The sequence below is a fragment of the Macrosteles quadrilineatus genome, unplaced genomic scaffold (genome assembly GCF_028750875.1).
Source record: "Macrosteles quadrilineatus isolate MER2022 unplaced genomic scaffold, UCM_ALF_1.0 Scaffold_3__2_contigs__length_128488019, whole genome shotgun sequence".
Classification (NCBI taxonomy): domain Eukaryota; kingdom Metazoa; phylum Arthropoda; class Insecta; order Hemiptera; family Cicadellidae; genus Macrosteles; species Macrosteles quadrilineatus.
Genome location: NW_026542596.1, coordinates 128459811 through 128482221, shown reverse-complemented (window position 1 = coordinate 128482221; position 22411 = coordinate 128459811).

Here is a 22411-nt window from a genome sequence, read left to right as displayed (position 1 = left end):
ACATTCATGTTACCGGGCATGAACTCACCAACTCATATTAAAATGAGGTTCATATTTTAACAGTAGGATAGGAAAACTGGTAACTACAATATTCAGTAATTGGTTCTGGTTATTTGTAACTATTGTTTCTATATTGGATGAATCACTGCAATATACTAGTTCAACCTGACTGACCCCTCTCTATGAATTGCCTGATGACCATGTTACCTCTGATGATCACTCTTGCATACTTGATATTTCTACCATAGAACTTTCACATTCTAATTCGTCATTAAGTCTCTATGGAAATGCCCACCTCTATATTTACACCCTCAGGTATATAGCACAATATCAGCTTCCTTTGTTATTGAATCCTGTAATTTAGCATGGTCTCATTGCTTTTACATATATGAAATACAGAAATTATGTTCATACAATAATATAGATCTATAGTTTCCAGTTAATAATGTAAATGTTGTATCTCTATGTTTCAAATGTTATGCAATTAATAATTTAATCATCTGTTAGTTCAAAAATGTGATTCAAATCAATGTAAATAAACTAGTGACAAAAAAAGGCTCATTTTTCAACTTACATTTATTTAACCATTTATTTCAATATATACACTTACAATACATAACAGTAAAATAAACAACAAAATGGCTTATTTTATAATTTATATGTTTTTGAAAATGAGTAAAGAACAACAGAGCTTGTAAGTTACAATACCAATGAGGGATGACATTGCATTATGTTGTATTGGTTTTCCAGGTTATTGTTTAACAAGAAACTCCTTCTCATATCGATTGCTCAACAAATAAAATCTTTATCCACCACTATCATGGTCTTCGTTTTATCACTTTAACTAAATCGATATGTCTCGATGTAAATGGCATCCCCACTATGATTAATTCCTGTAAACACAATGCATATCTATAAACTTACCCAAAACAATCCCAATAATTATAGCAACTTTCATTGCTCACTAAAATGCAATTGTTTGTAGCTACCCTTCACAATTACGTTCTCTTCTTTGCATAAAGTAGTTTTCATCTTTATTTTGTATTTTCATCAAAGAGTACATTCACTACAAGAGTCTTATGTATACAAACAATTTATATACAATATTCCACGTAAAGGTTGTTCCAGCCTGGAAGTATACAACATGGTCAGGGCCTTTAGAGTTTGCATTTTCATCTATTTTTTTATTACAGTCTGAGGCTCTGGCTGGATATCTCATCATGATTGTAGAAAGTCAATGCTCCCTACTTCTACTTTGACCACCAAATAGACCCCCGACATGACATAATAATGCAATGACATAATAATTTGTTATTATCGTTGCTAAGTTAAACTACCAACTACGATTAGCAAGATGTGGGATTGTGTGTTGTGCCATGCTAATTTACCAAACACATATTAATCAGCACAAAGTACAATAACACATAATAGTTCAATGGATCTATGCTGATATTGGTGATAGGGGTTGAGCTCATCACAACCCAAACTTCCGATTAAAGAGGCATCGCATCCGACATTAACTTTAAGTCCTAAACTGAAGATTACAATTTACTTATGTTCAGAGGCAAAGTGGATACCATTAAGCATCTTAGAAATGAGCTGGTCACAACTAAAAAGAGAAACTAGTCTTTGCACCACACATAAACTGTACACAATTCACCACTTGGGACGAGAAGCAAGCCTGCAATAATACTGTGGAGTAGGACTGAGTTTAAATAATGATTCCAAGTTCTCACGTAAGGTAAAATATAATTTCGGCACGAAATATTTGCCTGATTCCTCGGTAATACATGTTTCAAGACACTAAAATAGTTGAGTAAAAAACATATTTTTTTCAATTTTCAAAAATATTTAGTCCATACTAGGAAAACTCCAATATTTTACCAGAGGTCCCAAGACTACATGTTTCTTGCCATTTAAGGCGATTCCAGCAACACGTTATATTTATAAATATTTCAAACCAACTGGTGCAAATCTCACATGATACAGACATTAATGGGGATTGGAAATATTTTTGGAGATGGACATTTGCATAGAAATGTATAGAGAGTAAGCACAATTTTTAAAAAGTGGCTTAAAATCTCCCCATGTTATTCTCATAGGTAAAACACCAAAAACACCTCTTTGTCCTATTCTATCTATTGGCTTGAGATACAGAAAAAACAGTAAATAAACATTTAGGCACACTACATTGGTTTCAACTTTTGATAAAAAACAATAAAAATCAAATACTATTTTAACATTATTTTAAATGAGTACAAATAAATCAAACAGTTATCATGAAAATGTTATAAGTCTATACTTAATTCCATTATTTTAAAAGTCCATTATAAATGTTCTAAATTTGTGATTTTATCACCAGACGTCCCTATAACTCAAAAGAATTATATTATTTTATATGAGTACAAATAAATCAAACCGTTTTCATTTGTATGCCAATGCATTGTAATATAATATCAGCATTAGTGAATAAAGGTCTGCTTTATTGTTTATTTATATCTCAAAAAGGCTTGATATACAACAAAACGGCTAAAATTCCAGCCTACATACTACATGGCCTTCTACATAATAATACAGCATAAAAAAGTTTAAAAATTTAAAACCATTTACCAGTTTCTTTTGTATGTAAATGTGTTATAATATAATTTCAGCAATAGCAATGGTTTCAAACTCCAGGTGTTGCCAGCACGGCACTGTCGGAGGCATGACGATGTTCAAAGTGATGCGCCTCCTATCACTTACATGTTTGTCTAGCTTCTAATGAAAATATTTATAACATGAAATTTATATATTAAAATTCTACATGAACTACTGTTTAATACAATATAAATATAATTTAATTTGTGCTAGTGTATAATTATTAATTATGGAAAATATAAAAAGGTTACTTTGAGTAAACATGAAAAAGTGAGTAAGCGAGGATTTTTTTTATTTTTCGGTCAGAGAAAAACTGCCAGTGGGAAAAGTATAGATGACTAGATATTCCTCAATTTTTGTTTCAAACATTTTTTCATAAGACTTTTAGTTTGTCATCGCTGGGGATCAGAAGTATGCCTATAGGTCGGGAGTGCGCCCGAGTTCGCGTGCCGAGAGCCGGGTCTTTAAAAAAAGTGGTCAAAAAAAGCTCTTCATTTCCAGACATGTTTTTCAGTATTAATAACATTTTTTTACCAAAAAAGTGCCCCCATATAGCCTCTAAAACGCCAAAAATGGGGTAAAACCAGAATATTATACCTATTTGGGGTGTTTTTTCGCCAAAAAATTTAAAAGTCCTGAGTCCGAAAACGCCGAAAGTGGGGTCATATTCTGGGTTTACCACTACTAGTGCGCCACAAGCTTCCACCGTTTAATCCCACTCCCCACTTGCGCCACCTATTCAACTCTAGAACCACTCAGGCAGAAACTTTCTACACTTACTACTTACTAGTACTTACTAGAACATGTAAATCCAATAAGTAGGCAATCACTTTAACACTGCATAATTTGTTTTTAATTACACACCACCATACCATGGTTTAAATCCATGTGTGAAGCCCCTTAGCTGTTGGACATAATGTAAAACTAAATTACTTACGTAATTCCCGTCACAGCTCAATAAAAGAAGCTTTTATTGAGCTGTGACGGGAATTACGTAAGTAATTTAGTCTTACATTATACCATGGTTCCTGGCATAAATATGTATTTGTAATATCGTGTGACTAATATTGTGATACGACTTTACCGAGCAACGCCACCGTTCTTCATGTGTTGTTTAAGTTTCGTCATGAGATGGAAGGTAAAACCGTTCTTAATTAAAATTGTAAATCCACGTAACAAACGTTTCTCCATAACAAAACTGACACTATAAACACCCCCGCACTGTTTTGATGGTTACTAGAGAGATACTGACAAATGTGAGGGTAGGTTTGTACTTAAAAATATAGGAGAGATTAAATTCAAACGAATTATGGATTTACTGCTGCCTCAAAACTTAGCACCACATATCAACTGCAGTACATCAGCCTAAAACGAGGAATTGTATTAGGTACCTATTTAAAACAAAATCATGACATAACCGACAGCTTCCAAGAGACGTGTATGTTGTAGTAATTGAAAGTTGTGATTAGAAATTTGTACAGCAAAGCCAAATGTTTGTAAACATTAGTTCTCCTGAAATTTGAACACATGTATATTATAAAATCTCTTTATTTTGCAAACATCTATTTTAGGCCTATCTATATAAATACAATTTGAGTTTTGTCTGTACATTGCTCAGAATCATAAATTTGTAGGTTATTTTTACGTTTTATACATTAAAGAAGCCGAAACAAGTCTCATCTAAATTTCTGTCTGTCTGTCTTTCTGTAACACTCAAGATGGCATTTTACGCAATCTTCTCCAGGAAAACGAGAGTACATATCAAGATCCAAGTCATTTTAATGTATTCACTGGATTGGCGAGAGTGTCTTTAGCCATTAAAATATGGCCTCACTACTTAGTAAATAAAATTACGGACGTTCAAAAATGCAGTTTTGTGCGATGTTTGTCAAGTTTTCGTCCAATTTTTATCACATAATGATCTATGAAATAACGAACAGCTGTTCGGATCAAGATTATTTTTTCTAGCTGTCACTGATATGTTTACAAATGTTGTTTACAAATACCGCAACCATTTCCGATCACGTTTTGAAGGTAAATCCCATCCAAGTGACATTAAAAACGTTGTCTTACATAACGGATTTAATTAATCGCAAGTGGAATAATATAGTGTAACCGTAAATGAAATAATTAATAACTAGGCATCATCCAGGTCAGGAACCAGAGATTCTTTGTGTGTAAAATTGTTCTTGAGTTTTGATAACCAGAAAGAAGACCTTGAATCAGTTTTGTATTAGGGCTCATATTAATGATCGTCGCCAATAGCCAATAGCTTACTATAGTTCGGCCGCTTAGAAAGCGACCTCCTCCAGCATTGGTTTAGCATTAGCGCGCAGGTCGTTTTCTGCGGCCGAACTATAACAAGGATTCTACTGATTGACGGCGCTTCAATGGTGGTTGTGTAAAGTAAAAAATCACAACTGCAGTGGGTGATTGTAACAGAGGTTTACGGTTTATGGATGATGCTAAACTCGCTTTTCCAATGTGTCACTTTCTGGTTCTTTTCCTTAGAACCGTTGGTAGCAGCAAGAATCATTTTTAAGTACCAACACATCAATGTAATTTACAAATTAGTTATCGTTGGTGTTCACCTTATTTATACAGTCGTATTATAGCCGTACTCAATTTAATTGATGTCTTAACTGTATAAGTTTTGCTTTTTCTGTCTGGGTTCAAAATTTTAGTTTATGCTAAGAAAATGATAACTCATTTAAGTAAAATATTTGTTTAACAAACCATCATAAATTGTTTATGATTTACGTTGTTCATGTATCAATAGTTTGTGGCCTATTTTGGTAATTTTTATTATGAATTACCAATCTAAATTGTCTATAGTACTTCATTTCATATATTAAGACGCCATTTCGACAGCATTTCGGGTCATCTTCGGTCCAAGCAAATATAGATTAATATGATAAAATTTGATGACAATACAAATTTCAAATACTAATTTTATATGTACTTTGTTCTGCTTAAAACGTAGCAAATTTCCTAATTAAGTTCTGTATTTTTGTGTGTATGTCTGTTGGTAACGCATTTATGTCCGTATTTCTCAGTGTCACGAAAAGGACAAGAGCACCTTGATAATTAAAATGTCAACCCAAATAAAGTGTTAAATGGTGAGGTTGAGGTAGTACTTTAAATACTTTGAACCATTGTAGGGAGTAACTTTCAACTATAGGCCTAACTTAGGGCTATGCCTCATAGATCTAGGCCTGTAAAGCTTTTTAGCGAATTTCCCATATAGGGAATAAGCTATTACCGTAGGTCTCATGGTAAGACCTAGACTCGGGACCGATTTACTTTTTCGTTTTGAGGTCCCCAGAAGCCAAAAACACCATCCGTTCAAATTCATATATATATATATATATATATTTATATATTTGTCCGTTAGCGCGATAACTCGAGCAAATATGATCCGATTTTGATGAAATTTGGTACAAACGCGTAAACCTACGTTTATTCGAACGAGTTCGCGAACCAGCATAATCGGACCATGGGAACAGGGGGTTATGGGGGGTTTTATGGGGTAAAAATGGGTTTCCCTAATAAAAAAAATTTTGCAATTTCTTTCTCAAACCATTTTGTAGAGCTTAAAAAAGAAATAATTTAGTATATTTAAGCGCTGTTTTATGCCTAACAGTCACGGAGAAAATTTAAAAAAAGTGTAATTTAAAATTCCCATGTTGTTTTTATGGAGAAAATGAAAACTGTTGTAGTTTACTTGTTTATGTGTATATGTTGATAAAATTTGGCGAATTTATTTATTTCATTTTATACTATTGACATATGGTCAAAAAACACTTTTTACCTTCCCCGTAGCAGCAAACCTAAGCTCTGGTTAAATCTAATGTTATTTAAATTGTGAATGAAAATTTCTCATTTATAGAAATATTTTAGTAAAAATGTAATCAGACAAGTTGAAATTCGCTTAGTCTGCAGGTTTGCTGCGGCGGGGGTATTTAGTTTTATCATCGGATTTAACATATGGACTAACACGATCCAGGTGACATTTAATTGCGAAGCATGTGTTTTGGCTTGAAACTGTCAGATACTGTATTTGCGAAGGTTTATATATAACTAGTGTCCCTGTTGCTCGAATTCGAGCAATTGCAAAGTATTACAGGCGTTATTTTAAAACGAATATCAACCAAGTCAGCAAATATTTGTAGGAAACTGTTAAATTAACAATCTTATTGACTGTTTACAATTAACATATGCTATTCTTCTCACTTTTGATTTCTGACAACAGCTGGAGTTTCATAACAATTTTTGTTTCCAATGTTAATCTTATGGAGAAATACGAAACTTTAAAGGGCTCCAGGGCCTCACTCTCTGATTATTTCCCTAAAAAGAAAGTTTCCTGCACAACTTCAAGTTACGCTCTTTCCAATGACACTAAAAACATGACAATCGGTTCAGTAGTTTCGGAGGAGTAATTGTCACAAAAAATCTGCTTGCGTATTAAATAAGTACTATAGTTCGGCCGCTTAGAAAGCGACCTCCTCCAGCATTGGTTTAGCATTAGCGCGCAGGTCGTTTTCTAAGCGGCCGAACTATAGTGTACCGGTTGCTTGAATTCGAGCAGTTGCTAAGTATTACAGGCGTTATTTTTAAACGAATAACAGTCATAATTTCTGATGACTTTAACTCAAAGATTATGGAAATACTCAAGATGTAGATAACAGATAATCAACATTTCTTGTAAATATCTTATCATTTTTCAAAAGCTGATCTTGTTTTTTAGTGTTTTCTACAAATAGCCATACCCATCATAGCCGCATTAGGTTGTCCATAATAACGATTATAATTTCTAAAAAAAAACATCATTTTTATATCTTCTCCTTGGTGGTGTTCTATGACTTTCCTATGTTTCCATAGTTTGCTAATTGGCTCTTTCAATGATTACTAAAAAATACAGAACAGTGTTAATTCAGTTTACTTTTTAGTAGGCCTATATAAAATTATCCAGGCTCTCTCGCTTTTTTCCATTGTAATATTTACGCCAACCCAAATTCAAATGGTAAATATTTCATTTCAACCAAGTCAGTAAATGTTTGTAGCAAACTGTTAAAATTAGCAAACTTGTTGACTGTTTACAATCATGTTCTTCTTCTCACTTTTAATTTATGACAACAGCTGGAGTTTCATAAAAATTTTTGTTTCCCATGTTAATCTTATGGAGAAATATGAAACTTTAAAGGGCCCCAGAGCCTCAATCTCTAATTATTTTCCTAAAAAGAAAGTTTCCTGCATAACTTCACGTTACGCTCTTTCCAATGACACCAAAAACATGTCAATCGGTTCAGTAGTTTCGGAGGAGTAATTGTCACAAAAAACCTGTTTGCGTATTAAATAAGTACTAGTTATGTACGGTTACTTTCAAGTCTTGCGCTAATTCATCTAACTGCAATAAATTGAGTGAAATTATACATATTTTGAGCATTTAGCATTGTTTAAAGATTAATAAGTGTAAAAACAATAATGATATTAATTGTGTTAGTTACCAAATATGGATTATTCAATGAATAACATATTTTCCATACCGTACGTCATTGGAGATAGTATGTTATCTGGTACCTCTTCCATTGGAAGCACCTTTAAATAGTATTAAAATCGTATTGGTGGATCTTTTGTAGTTAAACACTTCCGTGGTTTCATCAGTGTAATGCAGATTAATCTATGATTTTATTTGAAAAAAAATTATCTGTTTTTTGGGAAGACACGTTCTAACTTCAAAGGGAGGTATATCCGTTACAGTGTAAGTGTGATTTTTCCTTCATCACGTCGCGTCAGTTCATATCAATCAATCAATCAATCTTTATTTGCCATAAGGACACATTTACATATCATTGACAAAGTCTATTTGCAGTTTTCAAACCAAGTCATAACATAAACAACAAAATACTCTTACAGGCCAAATATTACTATCAACATTCAACTCATTCACATTCTTAACTGAAATTAAAGGACAATTTCTCCCAGTTTAAAATAATCATCCAGACTATAAACTGTATAAATAATCATCCAGACTATAGTACTTCTGTGCCAATGAATAACCCCCTAGCACAGTTTTGAGAAATTGGTTGTGGGGTTACTGTTAAAGCTGGAATTCCTTGACATGGGGGATGTCATTTAGTTGTTTCAGCGTTATCAATTACATAAAGTTGTCAATATAATCTCTCTACGGAATGTTATGTGTAGTAGAATATACTTGAAATGAAGTTGGCTTTTATTCTTGAACTGTTAGAGGCCTTATCATTTATGTGGACGTGCAGATTCATTGGCAACAAATAATGCAAATGACATAGCAACTAGAACTAGTAGAATAATAGTAACTAGTAGAGGTTGAAGATACCCAACGTCGGTCTGAAGAAAAGTCTGAAGACAAGAAGCAGCTAAGTCATCAAATCCACCCTCACCATAGACGGGAAATGTCGATGTATGCTCACAGGCACAACAACACTATCCTATACTGTCGCTAACAACGTGAAGATCACACAAATCGGTTTCACAACACAGAAGAATAATATGTAGTGTAGGCGGCACGAGTTTGAAACACGTTCACTTTGTCCACTGCAGCACGAGAGTACTAATCACCCTTACATCGGAGCCAAACAGTAATACATCCATTCATCTGCGGTGGTATACCTCGACTGACTTCCCTTGTGCCCGCTCAACGCTACCTGCTACACCTAACCCCTATGGTTCGAGCTCTCCCATTGGCTGCCGAACTCACCCTCGGCTCCCGAACCTCCCCGAAGATATACGAGACGGTTTTGCGTCATCGCATTGGCGCCATCTATACAAGCCTGTCCCAACAGGAAAATTATAGATACTCCTAGACTACATTTTGTCACGTAGGCCAAGTAAATTAATCGAATTATTTTTTATATTAAATATTATCAAATTACCCGTCACAGGTTTGGACTGGTACGGTACAGCAGGGGCCTGTTTCATAAAACTACTAGTCTAGTATTTACTAGTCCATGGACTAGTAATACTAGTGTATTTTACAAGTCTACGTTTCAAAAACCTACTAGTGTAAAATACTAGTTACTAGTGTAGGGACTAGTATTACTAGTGTTTTTTTTTTTTTTTTTTTTTTAAGAGGTTGGCGGCCTCTTTTAACCTTGCATTTGCCCGTCCACATAGACTACAGGTCTGTGCGTGGAACGTAACCAGCAAAGCAAGGGGTGAGCCGGTACAGTTCAAAGGTGAACTGTACTGATAAAAGTTAGTGGCAGTGACCAGGATCCGAACCCACGGCACTTCTGCCTTGGGCCCGAAGTCCGCGACGCTACCGACTGATTAGACCGTCTTCTAGTCCAGCCGCCACCGACTCACTAAAAGCTTTTACTAGTGGTTTTATCGAATTTCCCATATAGGGAATAAGCTATTACCGTAGTACTCACGGTAAGACCTGGACGCGGGACAGATTTTTTTTTTCGTTTTGAGGTCCCTAGAGGCCAAAAACACCATCCGTTCAAATTCCTTTATATATATATATTTATATATATATATATATATATATATATATATATATATATGTGTGTGTGTGTGTGTGTCCGTCAGCACGATAACTCGAGCAAAAATGATCCGATTTTGATGAAATTTGGTACAAACGTGTAAACGTACGTTTATTCGAACGAGTTCGCGATCCAGCATGAAAGGACCATGGGAACGGGGGTTTACGGGGGGTTTTATGGGGTAAAAATAGGTTTTTCCCATTTTTGACCCAAAAAACATAAAATTTAGCAATTTTTTTCCAAACTATTTTGTAGAGCTTAAAAAAACAAATAATTTAGTATATTGAAGCGTTATTATGCGCCTAATGGTTACGGAGAAAATTCCAAAAAATTTTAAATTTAAAATTCCCATGTTATTCTTGTGGAGAATAAGTAAACTGTTGTAGTTTGCTTGTTTGTGAACATATTTTGATCAAATTTGGAAAATGTTTTTATTTCTTACTAACTATTCACATTTTACAAAAAAAAAAAAAAAAAAAAAACAGTTTTACCCTCCCTGATGCAGCAAACCTAAGTACTTGTTAAAGTAATTCTATTTAATTAAATCAAGAATAAATGTTATATTTTTAAGTAGACATTTCAGTGTAAATCCAATCAGTCAAATGGAAATTCGCTTAGTCTGCAGGTTTGCTGCGGCGGGGGTATTTACTAGTGTAGACAGCAATGTGTTTCATAAAGTTTTACTCTTGTAAATTACACTGGGAAATACTTGCCATTTTCTAACAACCTCTCTACACCCGTATTATTTGAAGTAGACTAGTATTTTTGGAAAGAGAGTTATTTAATTACTCACATCATTTAAAAAAAAATTGAATTATTAAGTTCTTTTTGTAAGTGTGAATTGGCTCACGTTTGCAATTTAAGATAAAAATAGATCTGTGAGTGCCAAAATGATAATTATTATTAGATATAAATTACATTCAATAAACGTGGCGTAGTACAAAATGAGTGAAATTGAATTTTACAATGTGTGTACAATCTATTAAAATTAATTATAACTAGTGTACATGTTGCTCGAATTCGAGCAATTGGAAAGTATTACAGGAGTTATTTCAAAACGAATAACATTCATATTTACAATGAGTTTAAAAGAGTCAACTCTAAGATTACCGGTGTGTTACTCAGACCATGTTTATCTTCGTTATTGATAAACTTAAAGCATTCCGGCCGGTTTTCTCCTTCTCAAAATGCCTCGCTGTACAGGCAACACAGGTAATCGATAGAGGGCCAAAGAACGAAAAGTCGTTTTGGGGTAGGGTTAGGGCGCATTTGTAACCTAATAGTTGAGGTTGACCAGGGTCAAGTGCTGACTATGATGAGTTAAGCCTATTACGCGCCACTGTTCTGTAGCTGCGGTCGTTATCACGATTACGCCTCCTGTCTATGTTTCGTTTTCGTCGCGTCGGAGGCATTTAAAAGAAAAAACAACAAATAAACAAATTATAGCTTCACAAAACAATTAACGATAAACCCACAAATTTAAGTTACAACCATGCTAACACGATCCGTCATAGTGACACAAAACAACGATAAATACATACATTTAAGATACAACCATACTAACACGATCCGTCTTGGGGGTTATGTTTACACAAACTCAAATAGTAAATAAAATGTACTCAATGCGTTTCATTGAATTGAAAAATAAATAACAGCAATTAAATTACAGCTGATCAAAATGTAAACAATTATGATATCCATAAGGATAACATGGGAACTTTCAAAGCCACTGGGGCAGAGCCCAAGGGACGTTTTCAAAAATGTAAGGCCAGTTTGCAAATCTACGCAAAACGCTCTTTCCAATGAGACGTCAATGGATAAAATCGGGTAAGAAATGGCGGAGGAGTTCAACCGCCAAAGTTTCATGTAGCGTATTAATTATATGGATAACAAGTTATCAATTTTTTTTTAATTTTAGTCTAATTTTACTCGAGTTAAATTTTATGGTTATATCAACTATTTAGCTATCACAGAGAAAAGATTTTTAAGCTTTGAGAGAAACCAAATTAAAACCGCATACCGTATTGCATACAAAGATGTACAAAAATGTATCCTAAGATTGCAACATTAATCAGATTATTTTACAACCAAGGCTCTCGGTTTTGTTTAAAGACATTTTAATAGGAAATATTAGGGGAGTATTTCATTTGGTCCAAAATCGTTTGGTCCAACAGTTGTAAAACTGTTCGTTTGGTCCAAAATCGTTTGGTCCAAAATCGTTTGGTCCAACAGTTGCAAAACAGTTCGTTTGGTCCAAAATCGTTTTATCATCCAGTTGGGGAGTATTTCATTTGGTCCAAAATCATTTGGTCCAACAGTTGTAAAACAGTTCGTTTGGTCCAAAATCGTTTGGTCCAACAGTTGTAAAACAGTTCGTTTGGTCCAAAAGTACAGGCAAAACCAGAAGTACAATTTTGCATTGTGGAGTAAACTTATGAAATAGACTGTACGTAGGGAGTATTTCATTTGGTCCAACAGTTGTAAAACAGTTGGTTTGGTCCAAAAACGTTTGGTCCAACACTCTAATACGAGTTCGTTTGGTCCAAAAGTATGAACTATTGCGTCCCTCACATTGAAGGCGTTCAAATAATCACCGTCACGTCGTCAACCCAACCGCCTGCCTTCCGAGGCCTATTTGCTGTTTTGTGTTATGTTTCTAAATAATTGATATGTTTGCATTTATACACACGTACATATACATATATTTATTTATATATAATGTGCTTGTGTCCTGTTTACTTTGTATCCCCAGTCAATCTTAAAACAACGCGTTTTAATTCCCTAGATTTGTGGATAAACATTGACTTTCCTTTGAGTTTGCATTTGATGTTAAACAGATGGTTTATTTAATTTATCTATATATTAAATTCAATCTATGTTTGTCGTGGATTTGTCATGGTATTTGTAACAATCATGTAGTTAATAATACAAATATATAAAGTGAATTTCTCAGTGAAGATATATCCTATTTGCAAAACTTCCCAAAATGTTATGTTTACTCCCCATGAGAATCGTGAATAAATTATTGAAAAAAAAGAGTTTGAATTTGTTGTTCCTTATTGGCGATGGTATTATCTTCACCATTAACTCTATCTATACAGTGTGGTCAAAAAATGTGGGGACATATTTTACCTAGTGATTCCTTGGTTCAAAATAAAGAGAAAATCAAGTATAAAAGCTGGGTTTTCCTAGGCGCGGAGTCGGCGAGCCGAGAGAGGAACGCGGAGAGCGGAATTGAAATTAACATGGCATTCCGCTCCGCTTCTAGGTAACAGTAACATTAAATTGCCTAAGACAAGTGGAGTCCGCTCTTCGCGTTCCTCTCTCCGCTCGCCGACTCCGCGCCTAGGAAAACCCGGCTTAACATTTTTTTCAAAAATCGCTTCGATAACCAGATATCCGCCATTTTGTATTTTTTACATAAACATTCTTATCTTTTAGTATTTTATACAGATCTTTCTGAAACTTGGTATATATGTTAAGGTAGAAGATACCCGTATTAAAAAAGTTCATCTTGATTCAACCTAAAATTTCAAAATGGTGGCTTATTTAAAATTTTTAAACTTAAATTCCTTGAAAATGGCTGGTTTTATGAAAAAATGTTAAGTACACTTTTATTTATCATTTTTATTTATCTATCAAACGGTACCAAGTTCAAAAAGATCAAATGAGAAAAAGCTGAAATATTACGATTTTTATTTGTTAAATGGGGCAAACCTGACAAGCTTAGCCTTTTCTACCTACCCCATTTTACAACTAAAAACCGTAATATTTAAGCTATTTCTTATTCGATTTTTTTGAACTTGGTATCGTTTGATAGATGAATACAAATGCAAAATAAAAGTGTTCTTGACATTTTTTCATAAAACCAGCCATTTTCGAGTAATTTAAGTTTAAAAATTTAAATGGCCACCATTTTGAAATTTTAGGTTGAATCAAAATGAACTTTTTTCTAACACGGGTCTTTTATACCTTAACATACATACCAAGTTTCATAAAGATCGGTTGAAAATATTAAAAGATAAAAATGTTTATGTAAAAAATACAAAATGGCGGAAAGATAATTTTGGGAACTAGGGAATGTCGAAGCCATCATTTTAGTTTAGGGTCCCGGTTTTTTAGAAATTAACTTTTAATTTGTTTAAAGTCTAGCAGCCGACGCTAAAATTCTAAACTAGCATTTGGTATGATATAATTTGCTTAACATAACAGCTGTAAACATTCAGCGTTTGTGACACAAATTCAGCATTTGGATAAAAATGAAAAGACATACTAAGGGTTGACTTTTATACTATGTGTAATGGTGATCATTGATACGTTCAATTCTTCGGAAAGAGGATGACAGATTAATTAAATATGAATAAAGTAAGGCAATCTTTGAATTGTTTTAGTGCAATATAATTTGTTTTAACTAACAGCTGGTTGAATATAAAAATATTCTATAGAACTATTAGGTTATTTTATTTACTCTGATTTGGTCATTGATTATAGGAAATAAGTAAGACTAGTAGATATAATTAGACCACAGAGATAAGTAAAACCATTGCTGTATACAAATCTAGGCTCTGTACACGAGTCTTAAAAGAAAAGGATATGCAAATCATTTTACTGCTCCACTTTTTTAGGAAAGAGTTAGAAAATAACAATATTTACATGTATTAATTCGTCTTGGTAGCTTTTTGTTTACAATAAATGTTAGACTGCTTACAATTTGTTTGGATTAGGCTCATAGAAAAGGAGATAAAGAATAATCGGGAATAACGATTTTGAATTACCACCATAACCTCAGCCGGGTTTTATCCAAAGATAAACTGATGGATTACATAGATTGAACACAGCGGCATCTTTGACTTAGGATACTGCAATTAATTAGACAAACCATCCTTTTATGAATTAAAAAAAAGATTGTGTTTTAGTTGTGGTTGCGTGTGGGGGCGCTGATGTAGGCAAAATATCACTTTTATTTCAACTATAAATATATTATACTTTTAATAAATCAATATGGGAAATTACGATGTAGGTTAATACAATAGGTGGGTAATTATTACAGATATTAGAACTGATAACGGTATGGATTATTAACATAGATAATTACGTCACTAGCTTTACTAGCGTGTTTGATTTTTAAATTCCTTCAACGTGTGACCAGTTCTTTTTTCAAATGAATGTTATTTTAACCAAACAGCAAATTCAAAACAAACTACAGTATATGTTATTGTTTTTACTTTTCTTAGTTTACTCTTATTTATTTAGCAATTGATTCAGCGAAATTGATACGTTTAATGATGTTAGGATACCAAAGTTATATTATGTGTAGCCCTACTGTGAATTTTATTGGATAATATCGTTTTATTTTAGGTAGTTTTTATTCAGACCTACTGGAAACTGTGTATAGAATGAGTAATTGAATTGTGGTGATAATAATTATGGAAGAGGCAGGTATGCGATGGAAGGTGTATTTTTCTAGGATTCGTGGAAAGTGGTATTGTTGACTAGGTCTATACACTTCTATTACTATTACCATTGACTATTGGATACTCAATTATTATATTAATAGTCAAAGCTATTACTCTCTACAGTAGGCTACTCATAATCAGTGTGCGAATCGGCCGCAAATCTGACTTCAACGCTTTTCACATCGTCACAATTGCTGTTTTATTGTAAAATTATCGGGTTTAAAATGCATATCGTATAGGCCTATGACGGAATAAAACATATTTGGCCACGCAACATTTGTTTACAAGAGGATTTTTTACAACAGCATGAAAATATTTTGTCTTTATACGTGTTAAAAAACTAGCTGTTCTCAAATGTACACAGTTTTAACTGACTATTCAATTACCTTTTACCTTTTACCTAGGTCCTCTTCTCCATAGTCGTTGAGACCAGGGAATCGTCAAAAATTCTTGTTTTTTCTTTTTCTTTCTTCTTTGGATATTGTTATGTATTGTTGTAGGGTGTGTGGTCTTCGAAATATTCATTTAGACTATAGTAAGGTTTGTTGATTAAGTATTGTTTCAGTTTTTTTTAAGAAAAGAGTATTTGAATCTATTGATTTCAGGTTGTTTGGCAGTGTGTTAAATATTTTAGTTCCTATTATTTTTTGATTTCTGCTAGTTTTAGTGAGTCTGTGTGGTTGTAGATTGTAGTTTGTCTGTAAATTTCTGAGGTTGTAGTTATGGCAATTGTTTCTGGTTTGGGGGGGTCATTTTTTAGGAATTTCATTATTTCTAGGATGTACAAGGAGGGTAAAGTTAGGATTTGGTTGGTTGTGAAAAAAGGTTTGCAGTGTTCCCTATATTGCAGTTGTTCAATTGATCTCACAGCTCTTTTTTGAAGTATTAGTAGCTTTTGTAGATGGTAGTCTGCTGCTGAGCCCCAGGCTATGATCATACCTCAAGTGACTTTCGAATAGGGCAAAATATGCTATTTTGGCTGTACTCTTATCAGTCACTGACCAAATCCTTCTTATTGCAAAGAGTGTTGTTGACAATTTCTTTTCCAGGTTTTCTATATGTAGGTGCCAGGACAAGTTTTTGTCCAGGGTGATACCGAGGAATTTGGTTTCTGTTGCCATTGTGATCGAGGTGCAGTTTGCAGGTGGGTTATGGTCAGGTTGATTCGATGCTGTAAAGTTTATGTTGACAGTTTTTGATGTGTTGATTTTGAGGTTTAGTGAAGAACATATTTCTGATGCCAGTTTTAGGGTTTTTTCTGTTTCAGCATGGTTTGTAGATGATGTTGGATAAATGATGGTGGTGTCGTCAGCAAACATTATGCAAGTTTTATCTGGTGTTAGATAATTTGGGAAGCTATTGATGTATATCAAGAAGTAGAGGGGTCCGAGTACAGATCCTTGAGGAATTCCTCGTTTAGTTAGTTGAGTGGGTGATTTAGTTTTTGTTTGTATTTTATTTATCTGGTGAATTATTTCAACCTGTTGTTGCCTATCTTTGAAATAGTCTTTAATCCAATTTAGTGCGTTTCCTTTTATATTAATTTGGTATAGTTTGTCAAACAGTATATCTCTAGTAAAAGTTTAATTAACGGAACTAAGATATAGTGAGTGGTGCGGATTTGAACCAGAGACCCATCACATGAGAAGCGAAAACTCTACCTCTGAACTACGCCCTGCAATAGCGCATATGCCATGTTTTGGGAACGCGTCAAGGACTCCCGACTGCAAAGACTCCCGACTGCAAACCCTACCGAACGGTGACGTCACGGCCGACTACCCCTCTCTCTATCTGAGTGGAGCGGGAGAGAGTCGCTGCGGCAACACCCCCCCCCCCAGTCCAGCCGATGGCTTACCCTCAAACGTAATTCTCTGTTGCAACCCCCCTAGGTCCAGCCGACGGCTTAACCTCCACACGCAATTCCCTGCGGCAACGTCCCCGGTCCAGACAACGGCTTATCCTCCACACGTAATTACCACTAAATTAGCAATTTATTTTGAATCAGTTTTTACGCATACCAAGCCTTACACATATATTTCCGCGTTGAAAGATTAGAATAACTTATTAGAATTATTAAACTATTCACCCGAAATCTTTTTGTTGTTCATTGCAAAATATTGATGAACTGGGGACAATATATGATATCAACATATAATTTATATAAAATAAATAGATAAAGTATTATGACATAGCTGTATAAAAAAACGTTTAATTGACCTTAACTGATATGACATAAAGTTTACTCCTAGTAAATAATAAAAACTGATTATTGGGAACGTGTTGAAGTTTGTCAGTTAGTATGACAAACACGTGTAAACTAAAAACAAAGATTGAGTTGCTGTTTAGGCTTTTGAATAAGACACTATGAATAAGCATGCTTGTTGTTTTAATGTAAACAGGCCGGAGCTCCAACAGCACACTGGATGTAGCCTACAACGTTACGCAGCTTATTTGTAGCATACCGGTACTAGTAAAATATTTAGAATAAATGGTTTGCTTAAGTGGTGAGTTTATTGATTATAATACCGTGTAGATTATGGTAGGAAATGTAGATTCTATTATCTTTGGTAAAATTAATGTAACTTATGCCTTATGCCCTAGATCGCCTAGGCCTACGGAGTTTTCACGCCTACCAGAATAAAAGAAAGATAATTTTCTAAACGAAGCGGTAGGCCTGCAACTGATTTTTCTTTCTGTAGGCTACTATTCACTTCAGTAGTTTAAACGTTTTAAACAATCGTAACGGTTATTTATAGAATTTATAATTGCAGGCTTAAGAATACGTAAGCTAGTAAGCCAGTTGAATTCACGAACAAACATGGTTCGTTAGTATTTTAAAGTCATTCAATACGAATAAAACTCATGAAAAGTCCTTTAAAATGTTTAGGGTCATATCAAAGAAGAGTAGATATAATCTAGCAATATGACCTCACTTTCGGCGTTTTAGAGGCACTTTTAGGGCACTTTTTATAGGGGAAAAATGAGAAAAATGAGTGGCTCATTTTTTTGGCCACTTTTTTATAGACCCAGCTCTCGACCTATACAACTCTATATAAATTTTCTACTTTTTCAATACTGAAAAAACAAGCCTGGAAAATGGCTCATTTTTTTGGCCACTTTTTTAAAGACCCGGCTCTCGGCACGCGAACTCGGGTGCGCTCCTAACCCATAGGCACACTTCTGATCCCCAGCGATGACAAACTAAAAGTCTTATGAAAAAATGTTTGAAACAAAATTTGAGGAACATCTAATCATCTATACTTCTTCCACTGAAAGTTTTTCTCTGATTGAAAAATAAAACAAAATCCTCGCTTACTCACTTTTTCATGTTTACTCAAAGTAACCTTTTTATATTTTCCATAATTAATAATTACACACTGGCACAAATTAAATTATATTTATATTGTATAAATATAACAAATACTATTGTGTACAGTAGTTCATGTAGAATTTTAATACATAAATTTCATGCTATAAATATTTTTATTAGAAACTAGACAAACATGTAAGTGATAGGAGGCGCATCACTTTGAACATCGTCACGCCTCCGACAGCGAAATGTATAGAGAGTAAGCACGATTTTTAAATGTGGCTTAAAATCTCCCCATGTTATTCTCATAGGGTTTAAATTTTGTTTTCATTTGATACAAAAAGTAAATAGTTGTAGAAACGCGCAGTGTTTTCTTTTAATTAATAACTATATCTAATATATAAAATTCTCGTGTCACAGTGTTTGTCTGCAAACTCCTCCGGAACGATTTCACCGATCGTTATGAAATTTGGTGTGTAAATTCTGTAGGTAGGCCCTAGTAGGTTAAAACCTACTTCTCCATTGCTTGTAACGGCGTTGCAATTATTTGTTACATCAATAAACGTTTAGGCTTATTATTCATGGTTTGTGGACTCAAAATTAGAATATCACAGAATGGTTTTTAACCCAAATATTCTTATCAATTCGAATATTTGAAAACATAGGTTAGGGTACTTGAAAACGTTCCTAACAAAATGTTCTTAGACGATACATTCAAAATTTGAGCCTTCTTTTCTTTAGCCTACTCATAGCAAGCTTAATTTGATATGTCAGAATAAAACAAAAACTTTACAAATCACGGCGAATGCGGCAGCAACAGATCAATTTCCACCCAACTGTTGAGCGCCGCAACTAGGCCTACAACCGGCTACTACCACAAAAAACATACTACTATAAGGTATAGTAGTATGTTTTCTGTGCTACTACGTACACTCACCGTGTTGATTGCAGCGACGCGACGCCGCGCCGCGCCGGCGCGTCGGCGGGCTCATTGATGAACATAAATAATAGCGTTTTGATAAATAATATGTGATTGTTTTACTTATGTGTCTACTAGCTGACCCGGCGAACTTCGTATCGCCTAAGTTATAGGTTTCCCCTAAGACAGACCGATGGAAAGAAAGTACCGTTACGTTTAATTTTCAAGATGATCTCGTTCGCATCGCTCAATCACGTCCTGGTTGAAGTTCGTTCGCTACGCTCACTCACCTTTGGGTTGGAGCTCGTTCGCTACGCTCACTCACCTTTAGGTTGGAGCTCGTTCGCTGCGCTCACTTGCCTTCAGGTTAGCTCGTTCGCTACGCTAACTCGCCTCCAGGTTGAAGTTCGTTCGCTACGCTCACTCACCTTTTGGTTGCAAATTAGCTGTTGTCATAAATGTAAAAGAAATAATAGTGCTGCACCCTGTTGGTAATCCTTGTAACTTTAATGCTATTGAACATCATAGAACAGAACCAACTTGTTTAATTGAAACAGCTGTTAAGATTCATTAATTCCATTTCTCATAAGGTTAACATGGGAAACTCCAGAGCCCTTTTAAGAATTTCGAAACGGGAAATAGTTTACGTCCGATTCGCATAGGGCCTACCTACAGAATTTACACACCAAATTTCATAACGATCGGTGAAATCGCCACCGCTAACTAAACTACTAACCGCTTTATAAAGCGCCAGAAAACCCGTGATTGAGGTTAGAAATTAGTGTTGACAGTTCACTTGTAAAGTTGGTCACGTGACTAGTATTTTTGGTCACGTGACTAGTAAAATACACTAGTATTTACTAGCGGTATAAAAACGTTTATGAAACACAAATTAGTAGGACAGGTAAATACGGGACTAGTATTTACTAGACTAGTAATTACTAGACTAGTATCTTTATGAAACAGGGCCTACAACAACCGGCTACTACGTACAATCACCGTGTTGATTGCAGCGACTTCTTTTAGTATTATTGTAGTATTCTTTTAAAACATACAGAGCCCAGTAAGCCCATTATGTTTGTCTGATTACACAATAATCACGCCTGACTGGAGATGGCGCACTAGTGGAGTGGGATTAGGTGACATTTTATGACCCTCTTACTAATGACATGTGGAGTGGCGCACTTTGGATATGCCCTATGAAAACAGCTAATTTGAACTAAGCAGCAACAAAAAACTGTGATACGCAATGTGAGAACTGCCAAAGTAGGATTGTTTACAGTTATTTTTATGTTTTCAATTTCACGAATAATTTGTGATATTTTGCGAATTTTTAATAATCTATCTTTCTCTATTGTACACTTCACAGTGGTAGAACATTATGGCTTTGGTAGATGTGTAATACTATTGCATACCGGTACCGTAAATTTGAGGAAGCTAATTTTCTAAAACCGTGTCTTCTCACATTGCAAACGCAAATATGGAGTATACTTATTTGCCAACCCCGTACGAAGGACGGATACTCTGCTAGTGCAATATAATTATATTAGGTTTTATGCTCACAATAACAAATGTGTGATAAAATAAACAGACTGATGTTTACTTTCCAGGTAGCAAAAATATAAAAATGTGTTATCTCACAAACAAATTAATCTATACTTCTATACTATTATATAAAAATCTAATGGTGTCTGTCTGTATGTGTGTTACTAATAGGTGCAAAAACTACTGAACCAACTGGGCTTAAATTTTACAAAAATATAACTACTATACCAAGGACCATTATAGGACTATTCACATTTCGATACTGACCGTAGGCTTTGCCCCTTTGGCTTTAAAGGTTCTGAGGCACAGAAAACATACTACTACTGAGGCGAACATTTTAAAAGTAAATATTGATTGGTCTCCATAGCTGTGATGAGAACACTAACAATGTTTGTTTACATTTGCTATGATATTTAAATGTAAACAAGAAGAACTGCTAAACTGCAAATTTCACAATTTCAGACAGCTGATACAAAGAAATTAAAACTATGAGGTAGGTTTATTTTAATATAACCTCTTATCATAGATTATTTATTCTAAAACTATGTCAATGATTTAAAAAAAATAACCGTTTCTGTAACAACTCCGGCTTTGCTTTGGATTTTTTAAAGCGTCTAAGTTATGAAAATAATGTTATTGATATGTTTTCATGGATACAGTATGAAAATTTCAATGTATACTATAGATGTTTTGTATGAATTTGGAGGTTACTTTAAATAAATTCTAACTTCTTAACATGTGTTAGATTAACTTAACATAACTTGCACATCACATTGTTTTTTATATTTATATTTAGGTAAATTAAGTTATTGTGTACCTATGCTAAACCTATGCTTAAATTAAACTAAAGAATATCATCAATAACTAAATTGTACGTCGTTGATTTTTGTTTTCTAAAATCTGTTGTATATGTGTAACTATATTTAATTATCAAATGCTAATACAAAATACTCTTATTTTATCTTTACATAGCCTTTAGTTCACATTTACTTTATTTGATACATTTATTATTTGT